A 17,889-nucleotide genomic window follows, 5' to 3' on the forward strand; every position below is an offset into this window, starting at 1 on the left:
GAGAGGTCAGAGTTCCAACAAGCAGGATCATCAAGAAGAGAGGATATTTTCTCTGCTGGGTTCATAAGATAGTTTTGCAATCCTACCAAGTAGGGAGGCTGGTGAATTCAAAGAAGACAAAACTATCTATCTTTGTGCTAATTCTGATTTTGAAAAAAAACCTATTTAGAGACATATGGCAATTTAAGAAAGCAGGAAACCAAAGAACCTGGCATTCTTGGAACAACAAATAAAAAGCTCCTTAGAAGTTAACACGGCAAAGATGAATGTGGATTCTAACACGTGAAGTTAGCAGTATTTCATGATTTAGCTCTGCTGGAAGTTATTATACCAGAATAGAGCCAAAATGGAAACTTGCTTTGATCTGCAGTTCCCAGTTAAAGAAGTCTAAAATTAGACACACTGTGATCTGGTTACAGAGTATTTCTAATGGACCACTGAGCAGATTAGTGATTCAATTTTGTCCTTGAATATAAGAAGACAGACTAATGATTGGCTAAAAGACAGATTTAAGAGAATATGACTACACCAAAGACTACTTATCAAAGGTTATGTTTGAATACAATTAAGTTGGGAAATGCATTATTCATTTTAGTACACTAAATATTTGATTGCTTTTTCTTTCTTACATATATTGAAAGCACCCCCTTCAATGATAATTTTTTATAACTTTAATTTTCTTGGCTATGTGGCCTCCATTAGAAGAAACAAAATAAGCAAAGAACTGTTTTTATAATTTATTTTCTAATATTCAATCTTCTACCAATAAGTAATAATTCAAAAGCTGAATGTATAATATATAATGGTTATGATTCGCTTTACTTAGTTCATTCCTTTTAAATTGGAAACTGTTAAACTTTTACATTGTTTTTCAGAATAAGAAATCATATCTCATGTAGATTACCACTAGGCGGCTCAAGTGGCTAAAACACCAGTTCATTATATGAGCAGATCAAAACCTTAAATATTTAAAGATTTATCTCTTTCTACAGTTCTATATACCTTAATTTTCTAGAAACTTTCATATTATCTATAGATTATCGCTATAATACTACACATGGTAAACAATTACTTTAATGTAGATCATCAACACATATGCTATTTTTATGGATGAGAGAGGATTAATGGAGACAATGAATGAGTTATGTTACATTTCATCATAAACATGCAATAATAAATTAAAATTTTATCAGCTGACTGAGAACAAAGTATTCAACGGGGTCTAAAAAACCAGAGTCTTGGGTTATATTTCATTTTAATGTATCCAGGCATTTCTAGAGATTACCAGCTTTATTTTCTGGCAGTTGTGGTTATTTATGTCTCTTCTCTACGGCAATTTCGCCATTGGCTCTATGATAGACAGTGTCTTGCAGCCAGAGTTCAATCTCTCTGTAGTCCAGAGACTTTGAAAATCAAAGCAGTCTTCCTTAGAGTAAGTTTTGAAATGCAGGACTCTCCAGATACTGTGTCCATAACATTAGCTGGTTGGAGGCCCTTGACTCTGGCTGATACAAATAAAACAAAAGCAGAAAATGATTGTTTTCTTCCCAATTTAAACAAGCATCTTATAATTCTGTTTGACTATTCAAGATAGAGTATCAAGGAGGGGAAAGGAGGAGAGATTCTTTCAAGCTGGAAAGGAAAGTATTAAGCCTGTAGATTCTGTCAAAAAAAAGGAAAACATAATGGTGACCTTGTACCAAGAGCGCCTTGTACGTTTTCTAACCAAGAATGATCAATATACATTCCCCTTATTCTGAAGGTATTTTTGTTGTTGTTCTCTATTCTTTCTTAGTGCTGTACCAACAGAAACTCTGCTCTTCTAGTTTAAAGGTGAGAACCAATGAAATCTTAAAGAAAATTTCTTTCAAAGTGATAATTTTTTTTTCTTTTTAAGAGACATGATCTCACCCTGTCACCCAGGCTGGAGTGCAGTGGCGCCATCACAGCTCACCGCAGCCTAGAACCTCTAGGCTCAAGCCATCCTCCTGCCTCAGCGTCCCAAAGCTCTGGGATTACAGATGTAAGCCACCATGACTGGCCTTCAAGGTAATCGTTTTATCTTTGATTATTTGTCTTTATAATCTCAAACAACTGAATTTTTCACCATAAAAGTTATTTAATTGGCTCTACCTTGGGGGAGAAGAAAGATATATAGAAAAAGCTGAAGGGAGGATTTTTCCAACTCTTATAACAGACAAGTAGCATTCTCCCCCTAACTTTTATCCTCTGTAAAGGTATTTTAAAAATATTTTCCTTGCCCATTTATTATTTGTTATTTGGAATCCTGAGTTTGGCTTAAAGGGAAAGTATTGATTCTCCCTCAGGGATCTGTAATTCAGTTTCAGCTGCAGTAACAGCGGGTCCTGATATTTTTATATTCATATTCAAGCATCTGACATTTGGGTTTTATTTGAATACAGAGCTGTAAATATAACATGAACCAGTTATCACATAGCTTTTTAATACTAAGATCTAATTAGTTCTTTCCAAGCATGATAACTATACTCTGTTGAAGTTCTAACCAGTTAGCTTTTGAGAAAGAAATACTATCTTCCCTTACTGTCACCGTGAAGAGTTTCCACTGGGTGAGGAAAAAAAAAAAAACCTCAAATGATAAAAGAGAATTAATCACTCACATGACTGAATGCTAGAAGTAAGGTTAGTTTCAGGATTGGTTCAGTTCAATTGCTCAACAGTGTCATCCAAGACCAAGTTTACTTCAACATCTGTCTGCCCTTGGCAATGTCATCTTCAATCCCAGCAGTCCTATTTGGGCTATCCACAACTGCCTGGGCCCTGCCTCCATTCATGTCTAAGGATAGAGAAAGAAGCTGGTTTCCCAGTTTTTCCAAAACAGAGGACACTTCTTTACCAGAAATTACTCAGCAAACATGGTCTCAGGCTCGCTACCCATCCCCGATGCAATAACTCTGATCAGGGAATGGTTTTCCATCATTGGTATAGGCTCCACCTGGGTACATGCCCCACCTCAGTAGCCAGGAACAGAATCAGCTCCCCACAGCAAATGGGCTGTATAAAGGAGGTGTGGATACCTGTGTATGAGAGAGCGTTGCTCCTATAGGAGGGAAAAGGAGGAGATATCAGTTATGGGGTGGGGGTGGCTACTAATACATACATGCACCTGACTATGGATGGGAAACTCTAGAATCAAACTGCCTGATTTTGAACCCAAGTTCTACCACTTATTAGCTCTATTACCAGGTGCAAGGTACTTGTCCTCTCTCATCAAGTAACAAGTAGGTCAATGATTTGCTTAATTGCTTATAGCATAGGGTCTTTTTTTCCCTAAAATCCAAGGTTTTAGTCAAGCATTTATTACACTCTTTCTTTGTGTGAAGCATGTGAAAAGAATTGGAGAGAACACTAAAGTGAACAAAATGATGTTCTACTTTGAAAGAGCAAGCAATTCAGGAGAGGAAATTAGAGCCCAGACATCGTGGTAACAGACAGATGGGATAAGTTACATAAAAAGATATGTTTCCTAAAATGACATTTTTCCTAATTAAACATTCTTTAATAGCAAGCACATCATGTAGTATTTTTCACATCCAAATGAAGTTGACATAAATTTCTGGACAGTTATTCATTAATGATAAATGACATTAATAATTAATTTTTTTTGAGACAGAGTCTTGCTCTGTCACCCACACTGGAGTGCAGTGGTGTGATCTCAGCTCACTGCAACCTCCACCTCCCGGGTTCAAGCCATTCTCCTACCTCAACCCCCCAAAGAGCTGAGATTACAGGCACATGCCAACACATCCAGCTAATTTTTGTATTTTTTGTAGAGATGGGGTTTCACCATGTTGGCCAGGCTGGTCTCAAAATCCTGACTTCATGATCCACCTGCCTAGGCCTTCCAAAGTGCTGGGATTACAGGCATGAGTCACCGTGCCCGGCTGACATTAATAACTAATAATCAGAACAATAAAACTATCAAAAAATAAATAACCCAAGAATGGTAACCAACCAAATTTCAACTATGAAGTGTGTAAAATATAATGCTCTTCTGCTACACATCTATTAGAATGGCCAAATTCCAGATGTGGAGCAATAGGAATCTTCAGTCATTGCTGGTGAAATGCAAAATGGTACAGCCACTTGGGGGGCAGTTTGGCAGTTCCTTATAAAACTAAAATCATACCATGCAATCTCACCCTTTGAAATTTACCCAAAGAAGCTGAAAACGTATGTCTCCACAAAAACCTACACATGGATTTTTTGTTTGTTTGTTTTTGAGACAGGGTTTCAGTCTGTCACTCTGTCACCCAGGCTGGAGTGCAGTGGTGCCACCATGGCTTACTGCAGCCTCAACCTCCCTGGCTCAAGTGATTCTCCCACCTCAGCCTCCTGAGTAGCTGGAACTACAGGCACGCACCACAACACCTAGCCAATTAAAAAAAAAAATTATTTGTAGAGACAGGATTTTGCCAAGTGGCCTAGGTTAGTCTCAAACTTCTGAACTCAAGTGATCCATTCGTCCTGGCTTCCCAAAGTGCTGGGATTACAGGCGTAAGCCACCACACCTGGCCCACATGGGTGTTTATAGCAGCTTTATTCATAATTGCTAAAAAACTTGGAAGCAACCAAGAGATCCTTCAGTAGGTGAATGAATAAATGAACTGTGATACATTTAGACACCAGAATATTATTCAGTGCTAAAAAGAAATGAGCTATCAAGCCATGAAAATACATGGAGAAAACTTAAATGCACAGTACTAAGTGAAAGAAGCCAATCTGAAAAGCCTAAAAAGCTAAAAATGTTTAGTTTTATAAGAGTATGTTTAGTTTAATATACATACTGTATGATTCCAACTATATAACATTCTGGAAAAGGCAAAACTGTGGATACAGTAAAAAAACAGTGATTGCCAGAGGTTGGGGATGGGGGATGATTAGGCAGAGCACAGAACATTTTTAGGGCAGTGAAATTACTCCATATGGTAGTACTATGGTGGATACACATCACCATGCATTTGTCTAAATCCATAGAATGTATAACAAGAGTGAACCCTAATGTAAACTATGGACTTTAGATGATAATGACTTAGTGTAGGTTCATCAAGTAGCAAATGTGCCACTCTGATGGGAGGTGTTGATAGTGGGGTAGCCATGCATGTGGTGGGTGGCAGAAATATATGGGATATCTCTGTATCTTCCATTCAACCTTGCTGTGAACCTTAAAATGTGTGTGTGTGTGTGTGTGTGTGTGTGTGTGTGTGTGTGTGTGTGTGTGTGATGCTATCAACTCTGTAATACTTGAAATAATATAGAGAAGCAGAGGTGAGTGCTATCCAAAAATCGTTGCAATTTTCCTTGGAAGTCTTTTGTGCTTAACGGTATAGAGTGTAAGAATTTGATATTCTATGACCTGTTACCAGATCTCAAAATGAACCTCACTGTGAAAACCTAGGAAGTTGTCATTTCCCAGTCCACACCTGGGTTAGCTCTTTCCTGGGTAAAAAATAGAAAGCTTTCCCTTGTTCTAAATAGAGTTTACTCTCTTGGAGCAAAGGTAGTTAAAATTTTGCTTTTCCAAGACTTTTAATGAGTAAACCATATGTCAGCGAAGTATAATAGTTCAGTAACTACCACCCTTAGAGGGCGCTGTGTTGCCTTTGGTGCCACCCAAGTCAACTTCTCCCTCATCACAGCCCTGCAGAACTAGCTTGCTGGGCCTGCTTTCTTTCCCAGTCTCAGTCCCCAGAATTTTGAACACCCTGCTTTTTACATGGTTTTCCTTACTGTTAAGAGAACATAATCACAGCAAGATAACAATTCTACAAAACCAAAAGAACCTAACCAAACTAACACAGGATAGAAGGTACACATTGTCTTTGCTGAAAGAAAGAAAAGAAAAGAAAGAAAAGAAAAGAAAAGAAAAGAAAGAAAGAAAGAAAGAAAGAAAGAAAGAAAGAAAGAAAGAAAGAAAGAAAGAAAGAAAGAAAGAAGAGAAGAGAAGAGAAGAGAAGAGAAGAGAAGAGAAAAGAGAAAAGAGAAAAGAGAAGAAAAGGACCATTACTCTATGTATTTATAGCTGCTGGTAACGTCTTCATATTCCTTTTGAAACGTGCTGGTGAATTCCAAACACCCTACCCCAAAGTATGGCACCCTGACATACTGAATACTTCAAGCTGAAGGAATGTGAGAAAACAGCAGAAACAGGAAGGTCTCTCTGACCTTCACTTGTCCTCCCCTGAAGCAGGATATAAAAATCTCGTGTAAAAGGTATCCACCCTATACCCAGAAAAAAGGAGTAACCTTATCTCTGAAGACACAGGGACACAGAAGAATTTGAACAGATAGGTTTGCTAAGTTTCCCCAAGTTTATTACCATTAGATCACACCGTTTTTTCCCACTCATATTTCTCCACAACTATCCATTCTTGATCAAACCAGCTATAAAAAAACCACTCAAGTTTGGCTGGGTATAGTGGCTCATGCCTATAATCTCAACTCTTTGGGAGGCCAAGGCAGGAGGATCAATTGAGGCCAGGAGTCCAAGGCTAGCCTGGGAAACACTGCAAGGCTCCATCTCAAATAAAAATTTTAAAATATTTTTAAAAAACATTTGAGTTTAACTATGTCTTTGAATCTTTGTTTCCCTATGAAGGCTCCTGTGTCACATAAAACTTATATTAAATACATTTGTATGTTTTTCCTTTTGTTAATCTGTCTTTTGCTACAGGGGTCTCAGTCACGAACCTAGGATTTTATTTATGCTCCCAGGTTGGGAGGGAGAAAAAATGCTATTGAGCACCTACAGTCTTTAGAATGGAATTGTAGCAATGGAGCTAACAGACTTTTCTGCCAGGCTGTGTGTGATCGTGGGGGACAGGGCCCTGTCTTTTCCTGTTCATGTCTGAAATGGTATGGGTCAGTGTCCACACCCAAATCTCATGTCAAATTGGAATCCCCAATGTTGGAGGTAGGGCCTGGTGGGAGGTGATTGGATCATTGCGGTGGATCCTTCATGAATAGTTTAGCACCATCTTGTTGGTTCTGTTCTTGTGAGAGAGTTCTCTTGAGATCTGGTTGTTTAAAGTGTGTAACATTTCGCCACCTCCCCCCCGACCCCACCCTTGCTCTTACTCCTGCTCCTACCATGTGAGAAGTCTCGCTTCCCCTTTGCCTTCCACCATGATTGTAAGTTTCCTGAGGTTCCCCCCAGGAACTGAGCAGATGCCAGCATCATGCTTCCTATATAACCTGCAAAACTGTTAGCCAATTAAACATCTTTTCTTTATAAATTACCCAGTCTCAGGTATTTCCTTATAGCAATGCGAGAACGGCCTAATACCATGTCCTTGCTTCAGTGTGTGCTGCAGATTGTTACCCATATAAATCTATGCTGAGTCGATTTTACTTCTTCCAGAATGTCTGTAAACTAACCCACATTTGATGGTAAATAAGAAAACAATGACGTGAAAAATAAAAACTGTAAGACAGAGGTGGTGACTGAGAAAGATGATAACTAAAATGTTATCTCAAGAGGAGAAGGGAGTGGCTGGCCAGGGCTTCCTTAGAGTGAGGACAACTTGTACTGGAACCCATTTTCATCCCTAAAAGAAAAATCCACAGTACTGTGGAATGACAGAGCTGGAAAAGGCTATTTTCCTCTTGAGTCAACCCTCTTATTTTACAGTTGAGAAGAGAAGTTCATAGCTGGAAGTAACGTGCCTATGTTATCTCAGCTAATGAGAGATGAAAGCAAGACAACGAATTATTTTATCCTCACCTCACCATGGGTCTCAACTGCTCCACGTGGTGGTGGCCACTTCTCTGGTCCCAGCATCCAGAATAGACCTGGCTTGACAGGAGAGAGGGTTTCTTGAAAAACCAAGCCCCACCTCAGAGGTCATGTCAAAACCACTTGCTTATTTCCAGGGCGAAGGTTGCTGGGTCTCTGTCCAGCATCAGTGAGAAATAAGGAGCTGGTGGTATTACTGCCATTTGCATTTTTCCCAGACACATGGATATGGGAGACTTCCATCCCAGTCCAAAGCCCCTACCAAGGACAGGCCATGAGAGGGCCCAGTTCCTCAAAATACTTCCTTTAGGTCTTTCAAGGATTCTTAGCCCCAGAGTTTCCAAAAGACCTAGATGACTGGAAACACTTTGGTGATGTGATGCAAGTCAAATCAGGAGTTAGCACAAGGAGAGATGTTCCATGCAAAAGTACAATCCCAGAATCCCAGAGTGAGGTAGGCATGGCCATCAGCAGAAATCAGTAATCCTATCACACTGCCTAATCAGGTGGCTTTTTCACGTGCTACTTCAAATGTGCATGTCAAACACCTACAAACACTTCAGTTGTACAGTAACTGCAACCCACAAGATGGTTATTATTTTATAGATGCTAAGGCAAAAAAATAAGTGCCTACTGATTTCATTCATGTATTCAATCACCTATTCAACCCTGCATTAATTAGATATTTATCAGCCGGGCACAGTGGCTCATGCCTGTAATCCCAATGCTTTGGGAGGCTGAGGCAGGAGGATCACTTGAGGCCAGGAGTTCAAGATGAGCCTGGGCAACAAAGATTTCATCTCTATGAAAAAATTTAAATTTTTTTTTCCTTTTTTTTTTTTTTGAGACGGAGTCTTGCTCTGTCGCCCAGGCTGGAGTGCAGTGCCCGGATCTCAGCTCACTGCAAGCTCTGCCTCCCGGGTTTACGCCATTCTCCTGCCTCAGCCTCCCAAGTAGCTGGGACTACAGGTGCCCGCCACCTCGCCCGGCTAGTTTTTTGTATTTTTCAGTAGAGACAGGGTTTCACCGTGTTAGCCAAGATGGTCTCGATCTCCTGACCTCGTGATCCGCCCGTCTTGGCCTCCCAAAGTGCTGGGATTACAGGCTTGAGCCACCGCGCCCGGCAAAAAAATTAAAAATTAACTTGGCATGGTGGTGCGCACCTGTAGTCTTAGCTACTCAGGAAGCTGAGGCAGGAGGATTGCTTGAGCTCAGGAGTACAAGGCTGCAGTGAGCTATGCTTGCACCACTGCACTCCAGCCTGGGTGACATAGCAAGACCCTGTCACTCAAAAAAAAAAAAATATTTATTAAGTGACTCATATTACAAGCATTGGGCTTGAAGATAGTTGCATAAATGAATAAAAAAAAATCCTTTCCTCATTTAGTTCCAATTCCTGGCAGGATAATAGAGAAGAAAAACAAATTACTATGATGCAATGAGAAAAGAGCTCTAGTGGAGAAGCATGACTGCAAGATCAAGGGAGAACAGAGGAGTGAGGGAATCCTCTCTGACACATGTGGGTGTTCATTCAATTAGAGTTCTCATGCCAAAGACTCACTAGTGGCTCATTTCATAAACTTACAGCCACAAAATTTTCTCTCTTCAATGGCGAAACCTCCAAGAACATTAACTCCAAATTTCCCTGGTTGGTACTTAGTACACTTGTAGAATTAAATTTTGCCTCCCCCTCCCTCATCGTCCTCCCCTTTAACCTATCAAGGCCTTTAGTTTATCTTGTTAGCTATAAGAAAATGCCCTTGCAAATTAGCAAGAGTTCAACTCTTCTCCAGTTGACAAGAAGAGCTTTTAAAGATGGCAATCTATATATTTTTTCAAGTTAGAGAATTTTAGAACAAAAGGGGAACTTAGAGGTACCTGGGACCAACTTCTCTGTTTTTAGACAAAGAAACTGAAACCTATACTAATTGAATATACTAACTGAATTGAAATTGAAATAACCAAGCTTATACAAAATAGTACTAGAAGATACTTACTACCTTAATTATTGTGATCACTGAAAGAATCACAGTCACTACCGCTTAGTCACTGAAGATTTTAGACCCAACTCACTGTCTCTCCAATACTATTCCTGCCATAATTTTGGGGGATTTTGATACCCGATATAGGTGATATGTTCAACCCATTAGCTTGTCAATGTTTGGCTCTTCACCAACAAGGATCTTGTCCTCCTTCTCCCCATAGCCACACACCTCCATGGTCACACCCTAATACCAACAAATGCATCCCATTCAAATCCCCAGTTTCCAGCATCCTACTCTCCTACCACCAGCTCACACCATCTTCTACCCTAACTCCAACAATGTTTGACCCTTCTGGCTTCTCATTTTTATTGTCCAGGATTTTGTTCTTAGACCTCTTCTCTACCTGCCATTCCTTTGATGATCTCAGTCTATTGGCTTTTTGGGATACTAGACCATGCCACCCCAAAATATGCCTCTCAAAGGGTTGCTTAGCTGAAGGCAATTAAGAAGAAGCAGTTGCAGGAAAGCGCTCTGCCCTCCTTCATTTTGCCTAAAAGCAAAACATAGATTTACAAATACTAAAGATACCTGGCGCCCACATCCCCTTCTACCAGGGAGAACAAAGGTTGACCAGTGGAGACAACTTTAGACCCTTCTGGACTGGAGATGGCACCAGGGAAATCTACATTAACAAGCTTTACTCACCAGAGTTTATCTGAAGGTCATTTGCCTTCCTATAAATTGCCACCCATGGAGCATTAAAGTCCTTTTCCTTTGTCTCTTGTCACATCCCTAAAAATGTACTGTTCTTTGTTCAATATTCTACATGAAGTTCAAATTCAAAGCCACTTTTTTTGAGATTTATTCATTCCATGGGTATCTCCCATGAATATATGAAATAAACATGTTAATAAATGTTTGTTTTTCTCTTGTTAATCCATTTCTTGTTACAGGGATTCATTCCAACTGAGAATTTATGAGCAGCTGGGAGTATCAGTGCTGACAGCTCTTAACTGAGGCCCTCTGCAGGAATTGCCTGTGGCTAAAAAAAAGCCACTTTGCCCAGTGTCTTAGCCCAACCCAATGACGGGTCAATATGGAGGTATCAATGCCTGGCCCCTTGGCAACCACTTTGAATGGTGATCCAAGCTTCAGAGCTTCTCCAGCATTGCAGGATCTGTGGAGGCCCCTATTGCATCTGCATTTCATTCCCTCCACTACTGGTGATACTGAGAGTGCATCCCTGTAAACCACCTGCACTCAAATCTCCTTCTCAAAAAACTCAGTCTGCAACATGAGGATGAAGGGAGGGTGAGGTCAACCTTGAGACTCTCAAATAGGGAGAGGGGGTGACTGTGAGTAGCAGGATGAAGAAGGGCAAGGTCAAGATTCTTTCTAAGAATCCACATACTCTGAGGTTCCCTTTCACCCCAGGACACATAGAACTCTGAGGTTGTACTCACTGTAGAACTCATACTGTTAATATGCTCCAAGGAAAGAGAGGACAAAAATTAGCCTTTCTGTCCCAAGATCTTGTAGAAGTTTTCATTTTTATGGTGAATCCTTAACAAAAGCTGGATAGGCACTGTAATAGACTACAGTTGACCCTTGAACAACCTGGGTTTGAACTGAGTAGGTCCACTTATACATGGATTTTCTTCCGCCTCTGCCACCCCTGAGACAGCAAGACCAACCCCTCCTTTTCCTCCTCCTCCCAGCCTACTTAACATGAAGACAACAAGGATGAAGACTTTTATGATGATCCACTTCCACTTAATAAATAGTAAAATATTTTCTCTTTCTTGTGATTTTCTGAATAACATTATCTTTTCTCTAGCTTATTTTTTGTAAGAATATTGTATATAATACATGTAACACACAAAATACGTGTTCATTGGTTGTTGATTTTATTGGTAAGGCTTCCAGACACAGTAGACAATTAGTAATTAAGTTTTGGAGGAGTCAAAAGTTATATATGAAGACCTCAAACTATAAGAACCCTAGAAGAAAGCCCTGGAAAAACCATTCTGGACATGGGCCTTGGGAAATAATTTATAACAAAGCCCTCAAAAACAATTGCAACAAAAATAAAAATTGACAAGTGGAACCTAATTAAACTAAAGAGCTTCTACACAGCAAAAGAAATTATCAACAGAGTAAACAGACAACTCACAGACTGGGAGAAAATATTCACAAACTATGCAGCTGACAAAGGTCTAATATCTGGAATCTATAAAGGAACTTAAACGATTCAGCAAGCAAAAAACAAATAATCCCATTAAAAATGGGCAAAGGACATGGACACTTCTTAAAAGAAGACATACAAATGGCCAAGAAACATGAAAAAATGAGTATCATCACTAATCATCAGAACCATGCAAATTAAAACCACAGTGAGATACCATCTCATACCAGAATAGCTATTATTAAAAAGTCAAACTACAGCAGATGTTGGTGAGGCTGTTGAGAAAAGGGAATGCTTATACACTGTTGGTGGGAATGAACATTAGTTCAGCCACTCAACAATGTCAGTTGGAAAGCAGTTGAGAGATTCCTCAAAGAACTTAGAATCACCATTTGACCCAGAAATCCCATTACCAGGTATATATCCAAAAGAAAATAAATCATTCTACCAAAAAGACATACACTTGCAAATTCATCACAGCACTATTCACAATAGCAAAGAAATTGAATAAATCCAGGTGTCCATCAACAGTGGATTGGATAAAGAAAATACAGTACATATACACCATGGAATTCTATGCAGCTATAAAAAAGAATAAAAGTATGTCCTTTGCAGCAACACAGATGCAGCTGGAGGCCATTATCTTAAGCAAATTAACACAGGAACAGAAAATCAAATACATGTTCTCACTTACAAGAGAGAGCTAAACATCGGGTACTCATGGATATAAAGATGGCAACAATAGACAATGGAGACCACCAGACAGGGGAGTGAAGGAAGACGGCAAAAATTGAAAATTTGTTGGGTTGGTCACACATGGTGACTCATGCCTGTAATCCCAGCACTTTGGGAGACCAAGGCAGGCAGATTGCTTGAGCTCAGCAGTTCAAAACCAGCCTAGGTAACACGGCAAAACCCTGTCTCTACAAAAATACAACAATTACCCAGGTATGGTGGCATGCACCTGTAGTCTCAGCTACTCGGGAACTGAGGCAGGGCAATCCCTTGAACCCGGGAGGTCGAGGCTGCAGTGAGCCAAGATCATGCCACTGCACTCCAGCCTGGGCAACAGAGTGAGACCCTATCTCAAAAAAAAGGTGGGGGGAGGGAGGGAGGAAGGAAGGAAGGAAGGAAGGAAGGAAGGAAGGAAGGAAGGAAGGGAGGGAGGGAGGGAGGGAGGGAGGGAGGGAGGGAGGGAGGAAGGGAGGGAGGGAGGGAGGGAGGAAAATAGGAAGAAAAAAAGGAAGGGAGGGAGGGAGGGAGGCAGGGAGGACGGAAGGAAGGAAGGGAGGGAGGGAGGGAGGGACGAAGGAAGGAAGGAAGGAAGGAAGGAAGGAAGGAAGGAAGGAAGGAAGGAAGGAAGGGAAGAAAAACAAACTGTTGGGTAGTATTCTCAGTACCTGAGTGACAGGATCATTCATACTCCAAACCTCAGCATCACACAGTATCCCCAGGTAACAAATTTGCACTTGCACTCCTGTATTGAAAATAAAAAATTGAAAAAGAGAAAAAGATATACATGGATTTTTCACCATGCAGGTGGTCAGCACCCCAAACCCCAATTTGTTCAAGGACCAACTGTATACTATTGTCAAAGTCTTTTCCAGATCTTCCTAACCAGGACCTCCCTCCCAGATGTTACAAGAAAAACCTGGGACTATAACATCCCCCTCCCCAAAACTGGGAAGGAACAGAGAGACCAAAAAAACGACTTCGACAAGTCCAGCTTGGTGAGTAGATGAGTTTATTAGGACTTACATACAGGGTACTCCTAGATGATAGCAAGACAGCTCTGGAGATGTGCACCACCTCCCATCTCTCAACTGCCTTTAAGATAATTTTCTGGTTCTTTGCCTACTGTGTTTGGGTGATGAGACCGGTTTTCTTGGTAGGTTCTCAGATACTCTCAGTTTTGGTTCACCATGGCCTTAGCTCACCACTTGACCTTCAAGGTTCAAGCAGCCAGTATAAATCCTTAAGTAACCTGGTGAGGAAAGTAGCATGCCATACCAGAAGTCCCTGCAGGAGAAATACACTTCCTTCCCCAGGTTTGGCCTTATGACTTCCTTGGCCAATGAAACGCGAGTGAAAGTGACATGTGCCACTTAAGAAAAGTTGTAAGGGCTATTGTGGTTCCACTTTCTCTCTTTTAAACTCTTTACTAAATCAGTAATATTCCAGATTAGGGGCTGCTCCTTTAGCCTGCATTCTGGAGAGACATATTAAAACTGACTCTCAAAGATCATGTCATGTGAATGAGAAATAACCCTTTGTTCTAAGCCACTGAGGTTTTGCAATTATTTGCTGCTTCAGTATACTTTAGCCTCAGCATACTAATACAGTCACCTAGAGCAGGGGTCAGTAAATTCTGGAAAGGGCCAGAAAGTAAATACTTAAAGATCTGCAGGCCATACAGCTCTGTCACAACTACTCAACTTTGTAGATAATATGTAGAGAAGTAAGCATGGCTATGTTCCAATAAAACTTTATTTACAAAAACAACCACCAGCCATAGTTAGCCAATCCTTCATGCAGATACTTAAGTAGTTTGACTGTTTGCTAAAAACTCTGCAGGCAATTCCCTAAATCCATTTCTTCACTAATTTTATCCACCCAGCATTACTTCTTAAGTTTTGCATTAAAGATGACAGAGAATGAACTTCGTTATATAAGTTTGTAGAGCCTATTTATTTAAGTAAGACTTAAGTGGATGAAAAAGCACAGGATGGCAGATTTAATATTTCTTGATGGAAATAAGAAAAAAAAAACTAGAAATGATATCTCCAATTGCATACTCTTCAAAAGCAATTGAGAAGACATGGAGGAAGAGAATCAGGGAGAAAAGACAAAAAGCTGAATTAAAAAGGGGTAAAAAGAAGACAAAAGGAAACGCGAAGAGAAATAATCCATCTGTGACAGAAAATTGAATGAAGCTGGAATTCCTGTATCTGGCTGTTTTCAGCACCAAGGCCAGATAGCATGCTTGTTCCTCTACTGCCACCCTCAGTTCTTTCAGGATTCTGGCTCTATTGTTGCAATTTGCACTAATGGTTTAAATTGCCCAGGTTGCAACTCCAAGGAGTGCTTTTTCCATTTTTCATTTGAGCCAAATCTTGCTAAAACCCACGGAGGCTCAAGAATGGTAGGACTTGAATAAATGATTTTGTTGAATGACAGGGGAAGAGGACAAATCAAAGATTGAGAATAAACTGGGGCCAAAGTTAGTGTTGGGAGTGAGGAGACACTAAGCAGAGGTGGGGATTCCAGGAACAGGGAGTTTGGAGACCATCTATTTGTGTCAATTATGGAACTGAGTTTGCATGCGGCTGCAGAATTCCACAAAAGTGCTAAAGTAAATCCATAGATATTAATGATGGCTGGCATCCGGAGGTGTAGAACGCAAGCAAAATTATGGAACAAACAGCTCTGGGGAGATATGGGCCCGGCTGTGACTCCTGCATTTTATCACACTTTGTCTTGGAATCAGGGGTAATAAGATCACAGAAATCTAATTTTTTCACCTATTAGTGAAATCCACACTATCATTGCATTATGGTTGTATATTCAAGAGTCCATCTACATTGAAAGCAATTTGAAGCAAAAATAAGTCTTTTTCATCCTTCTAAACCCAGTACTCATTAAAGTAGCTTCCTAAGAGTGAACCCTCAGTGAGGTCATGTTAAATTGAATTATTTTCAATGGTAAAAATAAAAATTTTCAAAATGTGGGAAGATGTCAATTCACTGGAGTGAAGATCAAGAACACTTTGTCCCTGGAAACTCTCAGAGCTTGCCATCTATTTTCCATGCCTCCAATCTAAATTCATTTCCATTCATTGTTTGAATTCCTGTACTCATCAACAGAGTTCAAAGCAAATGGTCAAGGCTTTGCTCTAATCACTGCAGTTATAAGATGCATTGAGTTTGACCCGGACCCCAGGCTGAGATTCAGACTGCAGCAACTATAAGTCTTTTGCAGTTGATGTGTTGCCTAAGAGGAGACAGACTGAATATGCAATATCCATTGTCACCCTCCTGTGACATCTTCTCTGGGAAAATCAGCCCTGGTCCAGCAGTGGAAAATGGACCATGCACTTTCCAGATGTCAATTATGATATACAACATCTAAGCCATTCAGAAGATGAAATCCTTTTGCTTCTGAAAATAAGACCATACATATTAGTAGTGGGCTAAGTTGTCAAGGTAACAAAAAGAAAACAAAAATTAGGAGAATCAAGTGGAACAGTTTGCTTCAAGAAACAGCTACACCAGGCCAGGCATGGTGGCTCATGACTGTAATACCAGCACTTTGGGAGGACGAGGTGGGAGGATCACTTGAGCCCAGGAGTTCAAGACCATTCTGGGCAACATAGGGAAACCCTGTCACTACAAAGAATAAAAAAGTTAGCCAGGCAGAGTGATAATGTGCCTGTAGACACAGCTACTTGGGAGGCTGAGGAGGAAGGGTCGCTTGAGCTGGGGAGGTTGAGGCTGCAGTGAGACGTGATGGTGCCTCTGCACTCCAGCCTGGGTGACAGAGTGTATCAAAAGAAAAGAGAGAAAAAGAGAGAGAGAGAGAGAGAGAGAGAGAGAGAGAGAGAAAGAAGAAAGAAAGAGAAAGAAAGAAAGAAAGAAAGAAAGAAAGAAAGAAAGAAAAGAAAGAAAGAAAGAAAGAAAGAAAGAAAGAAAGAAAGAAAGAAAGAAAGAAAGAAAGAAGGAAGGAAGGAAAGAAAGGGAAAAGAAAAGAAAGAAAGGAAGGAAGGGACTGAGAAGGGAAGAAGGGAGGGAAGGAAAGAAAAAAAGAAAAGAAAGAGAAAGGAAGAAGGGAGGGAGGGAAAGAAAAAGGAAAGAAAGAGAAAGAAAAGAAAGAAAGAAAAAGAAAAAGAAAGAGAGAAAGAAAAAGAAAGAAGAAAGAAAGAAAGAAAAGAGAGAGAGAAAGAAAGGAAAGAAAGGAAAGGAAGGAAAGAAAGGAAAGGAAGGAAAGAAAGGAAAGAAAGAGAGAAGGAAGGAAGGAAGGAAGGAAGGAAGGAAGGAAGGAAGGAAAGAAGGAAGGAAGGACACCTTACATTGAGTAGTATGCGGGTAATAAGAGGAAATAGCTATTCCTGCTCTGTTCCCAACTAAAGAATACCTAAGCTTTGCTTTATTCCTGTGATTGAGGAAACGTCACTTGGCAAACCCAGGCAAATCTCTCATTCCTTAAGTCTGAGGTCACTTCTTCCAGGACCACCTTTCTGACCCTCTCTCCCACACTCCCAAGGTTGGCTACATGCTTCCTCTCTGTCCACATTGACCTCATCATATTGTATTTAACAGATTTATTGACCCCTCTGACTCCTGCACCATCCTATGAATTCCTTCAGGGCAGGAACCATTTCTTAATTGCCTCTGTCACTTCAACCCAAGCACCTAGTAGATTCTCATCAAGTGTTTGTAAATGAATTTGTCATTCATTGATTGTGAGTCAGATAAATCACAAATTCAATTCTAAGAAAGATGGCACCATCTCAGACCTGCTAGTCAATTAAACTATGGGAAAAAGCAAAACAGCCCCACAGGCTTTTCCATTGTCATGGGCTATGTGGGGGTCCCATGGACATCTCAGGCACTGGGGAAAGAAAGTCAGAGGAAGCCATGCAATGCAGCCATGGACATTGATTGTCCTTCTGTCTTCATACTCCTGGGGTGTCCCTTGGAGTTCCTGAGCTACTTCACAATAGTCTGGGACCACAGGAAGAGCCATTTGGAGATTGCTTCTGTGCCAGCTTGCTTCAAGGTCACAGTGACCTTGAAACAAACTTCTTATAAATTCTGTTGACTCAAAGGATAGTTGTTGTATAATCCTTAAACCTGGAGATCCTTTAGACATTTAAAGGCACAGAAAGATTCTGGTATAGTCATATGACGTGAATTATTTGGTCAATTCTGATTATTTCTTCTCAAGAC

The 17,889-nt window shown here is 40.4% G+C and overlaps 2 long non-coding RNA genes across 4 annotated transcripts in view; one reads left to right on the forward strand and one right to left on the reverse strand.

Annotated features, from left to right (window-relative positions):
- Positions 1-17,889, forward strand: part of LOC139356399 (uncharacterized) — a 70,005-nt gene that overhangs the window by 12,720 nt on the left and 39,396 nt on the right. For all 3 annotated transcript variants that reach the window (XR_011608202.1, XR_011608204.1, XR_011608203.1), the window contains exons 2-3: positions 1,898-2,049; positions 13,542-13,674. This is a non-coding gene — a long non-coding RNA (uncharacterized lncRNA). The remainder of the gene's footprint in view (positions 1-1,897; positions 2,050-13,541; positions 13,675-17,889) is intronic.
- LOC139356400 (uncharacterized) lies at positions 821-13,538 on the reverse strand. Its single transcript, XR_011608205.1, has 4 exons — positions 13,345-13,538; positions 7,763-7,834; positions 2,640-2,815; positions 821-1,505 (listed from the first exon to the last, which is right to left on the reverse strand). It is a non-coding gene; the product is annotated as an uncharacterized lncRNA (long non-coding RNA).

This window comes from Macaca nemestrina, chromosome 9 (genome assembly GCF_043159975.1).
Source record: "Macaca nemestrina isolate mMacNem1 chromosome 9, mMacNem.hap1, whole genome shotgun sequence".
Classification (NCBI taxonomy): Eukaryota; Metazoa; Chordata; class Mammalia; order Primates; family Cercopithecidae; genus Macaca; species Macaca nemestrina.